The 12,314-nt window shown below is 32.9% G+C and overlaps 1 pseudogene; it reads right to left on the reverse strand.

Annotated features, from left to right (window-relative positions):
- Nucleotides 1-2,502: 2,502 nt before the first annotated feature.
- On the reverse strand, nt 2,503-2,775 carry LOC141551415 (biogenesis of lysosome-related organelles complex 1 subunit 2-like; annotated as a pseudogene).
- Between the last annotated feature and the right edge of the window lie 9,539 nt (nt 2,776-12,314).

Below are 12,314 nucleotides of genomic sequence, written 5' to 3' on the forward strand. Positions count from 1 at the left end.
GCTAAAAGGGGCTAGCAAATTGTGAGATACAGTTAAATCTTTTTATGAGGGATATAGTAATGATGGTTTTGTCAAAAAAAAAAAAAAAAATCAGCTAAGAATTCCACCAGAGGCTTTAAACCAAGGTTAGGGACTTTAAGACTCACTTTAAAAAATGGAAAAACCCAATTAAGATCAAAAGGTCAAGATTATTAGTGAGCCTCTCTGCCCGCCTCAGGGACCAGCTTAGGCTGTAAAATTCAAACCTCCTCCTAATAATACCACTTTTGGTTATCTTAATGAACAATTGAAGATGTGGGGTTCCACCCTCATCAACTTGATTTGTGGGTATATAGGCTACACACACACACAAACACACACATTTGATGTAAGTTTGTGATCCATTTAGCATCCTGAATCCATCATCTATCTATTAAAAAGTGAATAGCCAATGTCACCATTGAGCTTTTGGAATCATTAATAGTCTCTTCATTGAATGTAGTTCTTACAGCTTTCCAAATTGTTAATCTTTACTTTATTGTTGTCACCTTAAAATTCTTTCTCCTGGGATTCTTAATTTCACATTTTAAAAAGATTTTCTTACCACACATTATGTTCATTTTCCTATATATCCAACTTTGAAATGAAATTAGTCAATACATCAAGGAGCATCTATTAAACTTTCTGTTGACTAGATATTGTAATATGGGAAACAAGGATAAAAACAAACTGAAGAAGTAATTCTGCTTCAAGGACTTTATAATCTATTCTCACTTGTAGTTTTTCTTTTGTGATTTTTATTATTTTGGTTTTATTTTATACTTACATGTACATTCATATACATACGTACATAAATATACATTCATATACACACATGAGAATAGGAAAGTGATCCTCAGAGTGTCGTTATATTGTCCTTTATTCACTGTTTAATTTTTTAAATCTTTGTATCTATAGCATTTAGCATAGTGTCTGCCATACAGCAAAAGTTTCAGAAATACTTATTGATAGCTTGATTACTATCTGATCTTCCCCAGAAAGACATGTGTTTAAGTTTTATTTCTGGCACTTAATAGTCTTATAATTTTTGGTCAGTCAAACACAGACTGTTAATAGTCTAGGTTGCTCTTTAAGATTATAAATCATAAGAATGATATCAACTTATAATGCTATATGGAACTTTCTCACTCAGAATTTCACTATTTCAGTTCTGATTTCATTATTCTTTATTTTACTTCACTATCAAATCATCAATTTCCTTTTAAATAAGATATTGATAACAATGCTTCCTGCTTCACACTGTTGTTGTAAAAACAAAAATGATTGGACATAATACACTTTGTAACTGCAACCATTGGCTCTGAGTTCCAACTCTAGGGAAATTCCTCCTCATTGGTGAAGATCTAGAGTTATTGGGAGTGAATGAAGAGAGATTGGTTATTTCCACTTCTAGCTTTGAGAAAATAGACCATCCAAGTTCTGGAGAAAATCTGACATGAGGGGAACTAATAACCTTTATACCAAAGGCTTTGGGAAGTTTTCCTATTTAATGAGTTGTAAGACTCTTAGATAAACTGAGGTGTCTTACTCTTAAATGGGCAATTCCTTCAATTTGTATTATCTGGTGTATCTTATATGTACTTTTCCTCTTAATTTTGTTTAGTTATTAATTTGGATAAATTAATTTCTTTAATATCTGCTTTCTCTATATAGTGGAAATGGCATTGTTGCTGGGAAAGAAATCAAACCTTGCATATAAAACTGTGAATCCCCATTTTCATTAAGAAATGCTGATCGATGTTAAAAGAAGAAAATAGTCTTTTCAAAGAAGTAGACCAGAGTTCTGCAGAACAGATTAAAATGAATTAAATTTTGTTTTGGAAGTATTTATATTGCTGACTACTGTTTCTTCCTATTCTGGATAATCCTGCTTTGTTGTTGTTATTTCCTCAATTGTCTGAATGTTGTGGTATCGAGCATCATAAATAAATATATAAATCATATAAATCATCAGTGGATGATTTGGGACTCTATTCAGTTGTATAGCTGTACTGGGATGGATTGCTCCCCTGTGGATCCCATTTAAGAGTATAGTTGTACCTTTATTTATTTATTTTTATCATAAATTGGCATTTATTATTTTAAGTTCAAGAACAGGTTATTAAGAGGTAAGAGGGTCCATTCATAACAGTCAAAGAGAGAGAGGGGAGAAGAGCAGACAAGGAGACCAGACCAGTTCATCTGTGTCTGCTCTAGTAGGGGTTGATCCTGATTTCTGAGCCTTGGTCCAGGACACACTATGAAGCAGATGATAAGGTGGTGTTCTGGGACTACAGTTTTAGGAAGATATGAAGGAGAGGCCAATGTTACCCATCCAACCAAATTGGGGACCCGGGCCCTGCTCATCTCGGCATCATCACTGCCTTTTATGGAACTGAAACATATAACATATGACAAATTCCATCTCACTCATTTTAGCTCTCATTAAACATTTGAGGAATTAGTCTTTGTGCTAAAATTTTTTCATAGACATTCTAACTTCTTGTATTTTGTTTATAGTTTCTTTGAATATGCATCCAACTCATAGAGCAGCTACTTGCTGCTCAATTAAAGTAGACTGATACAGATAAGGCAGTTCTGGTTTAGGTCTTTTAGGTTTCTACTTATGTTTATTGTAATATTTTTCATTTCTAGATACTCTAAGCTGGTCAGTTTATTCATATTTTCCAGAAACTTATAGTCTTCACTGGTAGCTGTGAGTTCTCTGGTCAAATAAATGACTATCTTGAAGAACATGATGTTCCCTGAGGCTATGTCCACCACTGCATAATCTAGGCTGGGGAAGGGAGGAAGGAAAGAGGGTTGAGAAAAGGACAGAGGAGGCAGAGAGAGAAGGAGGGGGAAAAGTAGAGGAGAGAGGAGAACAGGTGGAAGAAGGGAGAAGAAGCAAAGTAAAAAGCTAGCTGTACCTTTAGATGAAAGAAGAGTTCTTAAATGTCAGGTTTCTGCAGATTAGATCACATAATAATGTAGCATATGCAATGAATGTTAGAGTCTCATTGTCTGGATAGAATCTTTAGTTATTGTTTTGTTATTGGAGAATCAAAAGTTTGCTTATGTGAATAATTATACCCCAATTCGTTTGTCTTGTGGAGTCATATTTCTATATGCCATATTTTCTGAGACCCCTATCAGGGAGGAGGGCAGAACAAAACATGAATCGAATGGCATGGGAGTGCATTTTTTCCATATATGGTGGCGTGATGGACTATGTCATTCATATGTACTTGCTAATAGTTGATCCTTGTTTAGTAATTATTTTCTATTATATTGTATTCTACAGTTTTATGACAAATATATTTGATTTGTGCTATTTTGTGTCTTTGAATTAGTGTTCAGTGTGTGGCTATATGACTCCCTTTCCAGGAAGGATGAGGGTTGGTCTATTTAACTGAGGGGGAGGACTTTTTCCCCCTCCACCCATTGGGATATTTATAGTAGTAGTAAATTCCCAATGTAGTAAAGAGTTTAAAAAATATCTATTATTGGGAAGAAATAACCAAGTAAATCAAGCTGTATTCCTACTGCATGCCAGAACTTATGGGCAAGAGTCAGGACCAGAAGACATCAAGATGTTATTTTGATACCATATAAATTTTTAAAGAAAGAAGCTTTGGAAAAAGACAAAAGAATTGACATTGATATTTCACTCTAGTTCATCTAAGAAACAATAAAAGCAAGACATCTTTTTAAACATTTCCAAACATGATGGAAGCAGGCATGTGAATTATAAGCAGAAACATAAAAGGATTGAGATAAGGAAAAGGAAAAAAATAATGATCAGAAATTATATTTGGAAACTAAAATGCATATCCTCTAAACAAATAATATATTAGCAAAGAGATGGATGCAATTCTAGCCCCAAATCTGAGGAGATAAAAATGGCTAAGCTTTAGCCTCAATTTTCTTCTCCCTCCTTGGAAGGAATCAAAGTCTCCCTCTAAGAAAAACAGGGATAGAAGATGCTAGAGATATTTATTATCTCTCTGTGAGCCAAAAATATAATGCCCTTTGCCATGTAGCGATAAAACACTTTTAGTAAAATTGACTAATTACTATTATACTCTTATCATCTTACAGTATGTTAGAGTAGCATTCAGGCAATCAAGTTAAATTACAAGGATTTATTACTATGTGTCAAGAACTATGACAGGTCTAGGAATTCAAATACAAACCAGAAGGAAAACAGTCTTTGCCCTCAAAGAGCTTATATTCTAATGGAGAAGTCAATACAGATACAGACAAACACACACACACACACACACACACACACACACACACACACACACACACACACACACACAAAGTAGAGAATAAAAAAGGTGCTGAAGAAATTCTAGGGTCAGGAGTGGAAATCAGAAAGGGAATAAGGGCATTATTAGCCAGAGCACTTTCCATAAAATACAGGTTATAGAAAAAAATGATTGATCATAGGAAAAGCCAAAGAGGTAGAATTCATATACAAAGTAAGAAAGGCAGAGGTAGAGTGAACCTCTAAGTTTAAGATTTCAGACACTTTGAGTGATATTCCAGCATAAAATGGCTTTTGTGACGGGCATTTACTAATAAAAAGATCCTCACAGATCATCAAAACAAACTTTTTGACTTTGCAGATGAATGTGCAAAGGCCAGGAGAAGTTATTACTCACCCAAGATTTAGTGCCTCCATTTATAAAATCATGTTGTTGTTGTTGTTTTTTCCTTATTCCTTTAAAAAATTGAAAATATTTAATTTATTACCTATATACATGTTATGTCCTGAAGTAGAATAAAAATTTCTTGGGGACAGGAAATATGTAATTTTTATCTTTCTATCCCATAAGCTAGTACATTGTAAATGTTCATTAAATACCCATTGATTACATATGTAGTAAAAAGAAAGGCCATTTTTAATCTTGATTTCTATTATTCTGAAATTAATGCTGTATAATAGCTGACTTCCCATACAACCCTCACTTTTAACAATTGCATTTTAGTGTTTCTGAGTTGCTCTTAATCCTTGTTTATTAGGTTGAGAAGCAACACAACGAAGAGCTAGAAAATTTTATTTGAATTTTTAAAAATCTCAGCAACAATACTGTAGTACATTTGGAAAGCCCCAGATCTTGTAAATTGGCCAGAGTATCAGATAGTCAATAACATTTGGTTTGTAGACAAGTGTTTTATAAGGCTGATAAAGAATTTGAATATAGCTTAGCAAGGTCACTGGTCACTATTTAGGAAGTATTACTAGATAGAATTGAATATGAAGAGGTAAAAAAGTATACTTATGTGTATAAAATATACAATTATACTTACATATAATTGATGAAATATTCAGTAAGTCAGATTGCTTTAAAGTCATCAATGTTCAATGACTGCCCTCTACTGTTTATTTGTAGATTAAGTCATAGAAAAAATCTTTGGCAAGGGCATAAGGCTAAAACTGTAGACTAGCTTGTTTGGAATTAATCTTAAAACATCATGATATGGCTCTCCAACAAAACAATTTAGTCTTGATCTTATCAAAAATGTTTATATTTTCCCAAAGTTTTTAATTACTCCTCTCATCTCCCAGCTTAAGTTAGGGATAAAGCTAAAAGAGGTTCCAGGAGAGAAAAGGTAACATGTAATGCACTTCCAAACTCAAATCTGAAAGCCTAAATTTTATTCTGATGAAAGAAGTTTGATTAATAGAAGGGAATTTCCAAGAAGGAGAATAACTAAGTCCAATAATTTCTAGCCCTTTATTTCTTGAATAATAGATGGAGAAACTGGTCAATGTCACAGTTGTCACAATATGATATAACAATTTATTTGAAATCCCATGACTCCCATTTCAAGTGACAGAGAACAAGTAGTATCACAGCTGGGTGTTCTTGGTTCTGTGTTGTCAACCAAAAGGGCAACAAAATTATGCTTTCAGAAAAAGATAAAAAGGATTAACAAAGCTCTGTTGTTTGAGAGGGAAGAAACTCAAGGAGCTGCAGAGAGAAAAAAATAAAAACTAAATTCTAAGAGCTGCATAATCCAAATAACTATTTTAAAATGCAGCAATACTGGCTAAGATGAAAATGTTTGCAGCTGAGAAAGGAAAAATAATTTCTTACATTTATATACTTTTTTGCAGTCCATATTCTATCTTTGAAACTTCCTTAGTGACCTTTGGCAAGCTTCATAGACACTCTGGGCCCCTGTTTCTTCAACAGTATAATGAGGGTGATGGGTTGGGCAATTTCTAAGCTACCTTGCAGCTCTAGAGCTTTTTCTATTACATTTTCTACAATAATCCAAAGAAAGTAAATATTTCAAGAATGCTTATGTCTCTACAATTGGTACACAAGATTAGAAAAATAAATTGACTTGTTCTGGCTCAATGTATGATAAGAGTCTAAGAGAGTTCAAATTTCCACCCTCCCCCCCTTCAGGCCCACAGTTCAAATTTAATAATTTAGGGGAATAGGGGAGTAGAGGCAAGGGAACTTACATTAATTAAGCACCCATTGTATGTTGAGAACAATAGCTTGTCACTAAGGCACTAAAATTTTGAGGAACCAAAACTTTTAAGTAAAATAATTTTAAGGATATTATAATAACCAAATGATTACCTGTGTATTTTTGCAGCACTTCAGCGTCATAGAAACTATTTTTAAAAGTAAATATTATACGGGGAAGCTAAAAAACATTACAATTTCTTTAAGCTCTCTACATCCCTCCAACCCTCTGGCCATGTCCACATGATAAGTGAGTTCCTTCCTGAATAGCAGCTTTCTAGCAGTGTCCTTGTATTCTGGGGCTAAGGACCCTAGGTCTCTGTATGTCTTTTATACATGATGTCAAATAGTTGTTGTTTTTTTTTGTTTTTGTTTTTTTTTTTTTCCCCACCATTGATAACCTAAATGTAGGTTTGAGGACACTAGCCTCATGTATCATTTTGTACTGAACATAACCCAAGAGAAAATTGCTAGTTATGTCTTTGTTACAGCACTACCTATGAAGAGCAAGTGACTGAATTCTATTTCTTCTGAAGATCAAAAAGGGGAAAAAAGGTTTTAAATCAAAGCAAGAGAGATTTATGTTAAACATTAAGAAGAACTGCTTAACATAGAGCATTGCAAGGACTGCAATAGCTAAGTGGAATCTCCTTCTTTGAAAGCATTTGATAAAAAAAAGAGAGAGAGAGAGAAATGCTTTGGTAATTCAGTAATCTATATGCCATTCTGCTTTGAAGTGAACCTTTCAGCTATTCTTCTATCTACAAGAAGGGCTGTAGTATAAGGAATGTAGTACAAACCTTAAGGCACTATAAAACAATGATGATTATTATGCAATTCTGACAGGTGCAACAATGTTAAAAAAAAAATTGCCTCAAGTACTATTGCAATGAAGGTCTAAGACTATTCTCCAAGAACCTATTTATTTATGGAGTTTATTATTTACTGGCTAATGGATGAGAAACTCAGCACTCATCACTCAGCAGAGGAAGCTGGGCTTAAGGGTTACAGTATTAGTTTTGGAGTCTGGAAATGTTGGGTTGAGTTCATCTCAAAGACAGCTGATGAAGGGGATGCAGTTGTCCAGGCAACTTTTCTTAACTCACTCTCAGGGCATGTATGTTCCTCATTGGTGTAAGAAATTAACTGTCTTCAAGTTCCATTCCAACTAAATCACAAAAATAGTTCAAAAACATGCTGAAAATGAAGAATATAATTTGGTACTCCTGTATTCAATAAATTTGTACCCAGTTCTGGGTGGTTTGTTCCCACCATCATGCGATTTTTTAAAAAATATATGTTTTAAATGAAAATTTGACACAAAGTTCTGCATGTGAAATGCTGGACTGGGGACGAATGAGTCAACAAAGTACTAGAATTACTGAAACATATTAATATTAACAAGCAAGCTATAAATGAAATTAGGAAATAAAAGGAAAGTAAAAGACAAATGAAAGTATAAAAAGCCATGTGATGAGCAAGATGGTAAAGTTATTTTCAGCTTAATTCTACCAATCAAATCAGAAAAAAAAGGATCCCATCATATAATTATTAAAGCTGCATCAACACGATAAAAATACTGAAAAGCAAATGAAGTAAGATTATTCAGAAACGACATCAAAGGAGTTAAATTCTTACAAAAAGTTCATGTGAAGAGGCAAATAGAGAAAAAAAATTTGAAAGACAAATATTCCAAGAGATAAATTTTATGTTTAAGAGATGCTCCCAAATTAGAAAAATTAATAGTAAGAACCATGGCAAAGGAAGGTTGGGTAAGATTGTTTTAAGCTACACACCACATGGTTTATACATGGGAAAAAACACAATGTTATAATTGTAAAATAAAAAATAAAAAACTCCAATGGGAAAGACAACAAGAAAATAAATACTGTGGACTTTCTAGAGGTCATAAAAACAATGGGAAGAGAAGCAAGATAGTTTTGAGCATGGTTTGAGAACATGGTTTGAAAAGAATATTGAGATGAAAATTAATATAGAAATCAGAGTTCTAAATCAACAAGAGCATATCTAGTGAACAACTAAGGAAACATGGAAAATAACACCTTTAAATGATTGAAGACTTTAAAAAATAGAATTCTGCATTCTAAGTAGAAAAAATAGATGGAAATTTAACTAAAGAGAAGCAAAAGATATGAAAAAACTCATGATTTTTTCCCAATCTAAAGCCATTTGATGATGAATAAGTGATATGCACCAATAATTTAAATTTACAAGCCTCAAAGAACAATTTGATAAATTAAAAATATAGATAAAATAAAAATATAGAATATTTCCCCTATAATAAGCCAAGAGAAAAAAGCTCTTGCAACCATGCAACCTAAAAAATACATAATTACTATAGCCTCTAACCAGAAGAAGAAAGGCCCGAAATAAATGTTTATTAAGCATCTACTAAACGACAGACACTCTGATAAGCAATTTACAAATATTAAAATTTAATCTTCTAATAATATTATGAGATAGGTGCTACTATTATCACCACTTTATGTTTGAGGAAACTGAGGTAAATAGATGTTAAAGGAATTGTCTGAGGCCAAATAGGTATTGAGTGTTAGAGGCTGGATTTGAATTCAGATGTTTCCGACTCTAATGCTTTATCCATTATAGCTTGTGGTACTCCAAAAGAGAAATGAAAGAGGCATGTAACTTAATAAATAAAAGATAACACGGTATAAAGCTTAATACAAACATCATTTTAAAAAATGAATCTTGAAAAATTGAGAAGTGGTTATTGCAAAAGAAAACTGGAGTAATTAAAACATTTGGCTTGCAAATTGCAAAAATGTTATAAATGTTAAAAAGATAAACAAAATTTATCCTGAAAAGACTCAGCAATGAAACAATCTTTGTCATTTTTTGAGGACAAGATACTGATCAAAAATAATTCCAACCAAATGTTAAAATTAAGAAATGAGATAATTAAAAGATAAAAAGAAAAAGAAATTAATGATTTAGAATGAACTAGTGAGGGGGCAAAGTAAATAAAGTAAGGTTTCCAGCCTTTCACTAATCTGCCTGCTCACATACACACTCACTCAACTTCACATATATTTTTAGACAATCAGTAAGTTTCATGTATGATAGGACTATGGACAAAAACCTAAAAAAAATAAGCCTAGCCATAACATTTTGAGGCATAACATTTTGAGATGGGAGAGAATCTCCCAACAAAGGGTATGTGGAAAGTTTTCTATAAGTTGTGGCCATTTCAGTTGAGCTTAGAAGAAAGCTAGCAAATCTTATAATTGGATAGGAGGAGCTTTTGCAATGGAAAATTAAGTAAAGTTGTTTGCCTGAAATGAAGAATGAATATGGGAAAATAATGTGTAATCATTCCTAAAAATTAGTCTGGAACTGGTAATAAGAAAAATCTCTTCCAGAAATGTCTTTCAGAAAACAATGAGCTTTAGCCAAGAAGTAAAATGAGGAGATGGAAAAGTTCATAAAAAATTTTGTAGAAATTAAATATATATATATATATATATATATATATATATATATATATATATATATATATATATATTCTTCCTTTCTATTTGCCCATTTCCCTTTGGAGAGTCAAGAACTGAACATACTCCCTGATCGGATGTTAACCAGTTTGTTGAACCTATATGGCTTCGTATTTGGAGATTGACTTAGAAGAACCTACAATTAACTATCGGGGGCATAGGAGGAAAATAATGTATCCTTTTCCTCTTTTTCTTTTTCTTTTCTTTTCCTTCTCAGAGAAGAAGGAGGAATGTTTCCAAGAACCTAATCAAAGACTATTGGAGAAGCATCCTATTTATTTGTAGTGAACAATAAATTTGCTGAGTCAGTTATTGAGTTGTCCAGACTTATTTTTTTTTAATTTTATTCACTTTTCAGCCATTTCAAAAAACTATAATACTCAAAGATGGCCTACTGTAGATTTGGAAATAGAGGGAAGACATACCATATTGTGTACCCATCAACTAAACTGCTGGAAAGTATAAGTTGAGGATTTATAAAAGTAATCAGACATCACCAGCACAGCAGTGAAAAGACACATTTTCTGTATTAAGGAGAAAGTGAATCACTTTGAGCTACTATATCTAAAAATTTATCTTTGAGCAATGTTTGTTGTTGTTGTTGTTTTGTCTGAAAACAGGTGGCATGTCACTTGATCTGTAACACTAAATAAGAATAAAATTTCTCTTTCCATACCAAAAATGCCCAAGAGATTTTTTTTTCTTATAAGTAAAGAAGTGCATTTTCTTTTTTTTTAATTTATAATTTTTTCACAGTATATATGCATGAGTAATTTTTATAACATTATCCCTTGTATTCATTTTTCCAAATTATCCCCTTTCTCCCTCTACTCCCTCCCCTAGATGATAGGCAATCCCATACATTTTACATGTGTTACGATATAACCTAGATACAATATATGTGTGTGTAAATCCAATTTTCTTGTTGCACATTAAGTATCAGATTCCTAAGGTGTAAGTAACCTGGGTAGATAGACAGTAGTGCTAACAATTTACATTCACTTCCCAGTGTTCCTTCTCTGGGTGTAGTTATTTCTGTCCATCATTGATCAACTGGAAGTGAGTTGGATAATTTTTATGTTGAACATATCCACCTCCATCAGAATACATCTTCATACAGCATTGAAGTATACAGCGATCTTCTGGTTCTATTCATTTCACTCAGCATCAGTTGATGTGTCTTTCTAAACCTCTCTGTATTCGTCCTACTGGTCATTTCTTACAGAGCAATAATATTCCATAACCTTCATATACCATAATTTACCCAACCATTCTCCAATTGATGAACATCCATTCATCTTCTAGTTTCTAGCCACTACAAAAAGAGCTGCCACAAACATTTTGGCACATACAGGTCCCTTTCCCCTCTTTAGTATTTCTTTGGGATATAAGCCCAATAGCAGCAATGCTGGATCAAAGGGTATGCACAGTTTGATAACTTTTTGGGCATAGTCCCAAATTGCTCTCCAGAATGGTTGGATCCTTTCACAATTCCACCAACAATGTATCAGTGTCCCAGTTTTCCCACATCCCCTCCAACATTCATCATTATTTGTTCTTGTCATCTTAGCCAATCTGACAGGTGTGTAGTGGTATCTCAGAGTTGTCTTAATTAGCATTTCTCTGATCAGTAGTGATTTGGAATACTTTCATATGAGTGGATATAATTTCAATTTCATCATTTGAGAATTGTCTGTTCATATTCTTTGACCATTTATCAATTGGAGAATGGTTTGATTTCTTATAAATTAGGATCAGTTCTCTATATATTTTGGAAATGAGACCTTTATCAGAACCTTTGAGTGTAAAAATATTTTCCCAATTTGTTACTTCCCTTCTAATCTTGTTTGCATTAGTATTGTTTGTACAGAAACTTTTTAGTTTGATGTAATCAAAATCTTCTATTTTGTGATCAATAATGATCTCTAGTTCTCCTCTGGTCATAAATTCTTTCCTCCTCCACAGGTGTGAGAGGTAGACTATTCTTTGTTCCTCTAATCTATTTATGATCTCATTCTTTATGCCTAAATCATGGACCCATTTTGATCTTATCTTGTTATATGGTATTAAGTGTGGATCCATATCTAATTTCTGCCATACTAATTTACAGTTTTCCCAACAGTTTTTTTTCCAAATAATGAATTTTTATCCCCAATGTTGGTACCTTTGGGTTTGTCAAAGACTAGATTGCTATAGATGTACCCTTTTTTGTCCTTTGTACTTAATCTGTTCCACTGATTGACTGGTCTATTTCTTAGCCAATACCAAATGG

Source organism: Sminthopsis crassicaudata, chromosome 1, assembly GCF_048593235.1.
Source record: "Sminthopsis crassicaudata isolate SCR6 chromosome 1, ASM4859323v1, whole genome shotgun sequence".
NCBI classification, from domain to species: domain Eukaryota; kingdom Metazoa; phylum Chordata; class Mammalia; order Dasyuromorphia; family Dasyuridae; genus Sminthopsis; species Sminthopsis crassicaudata.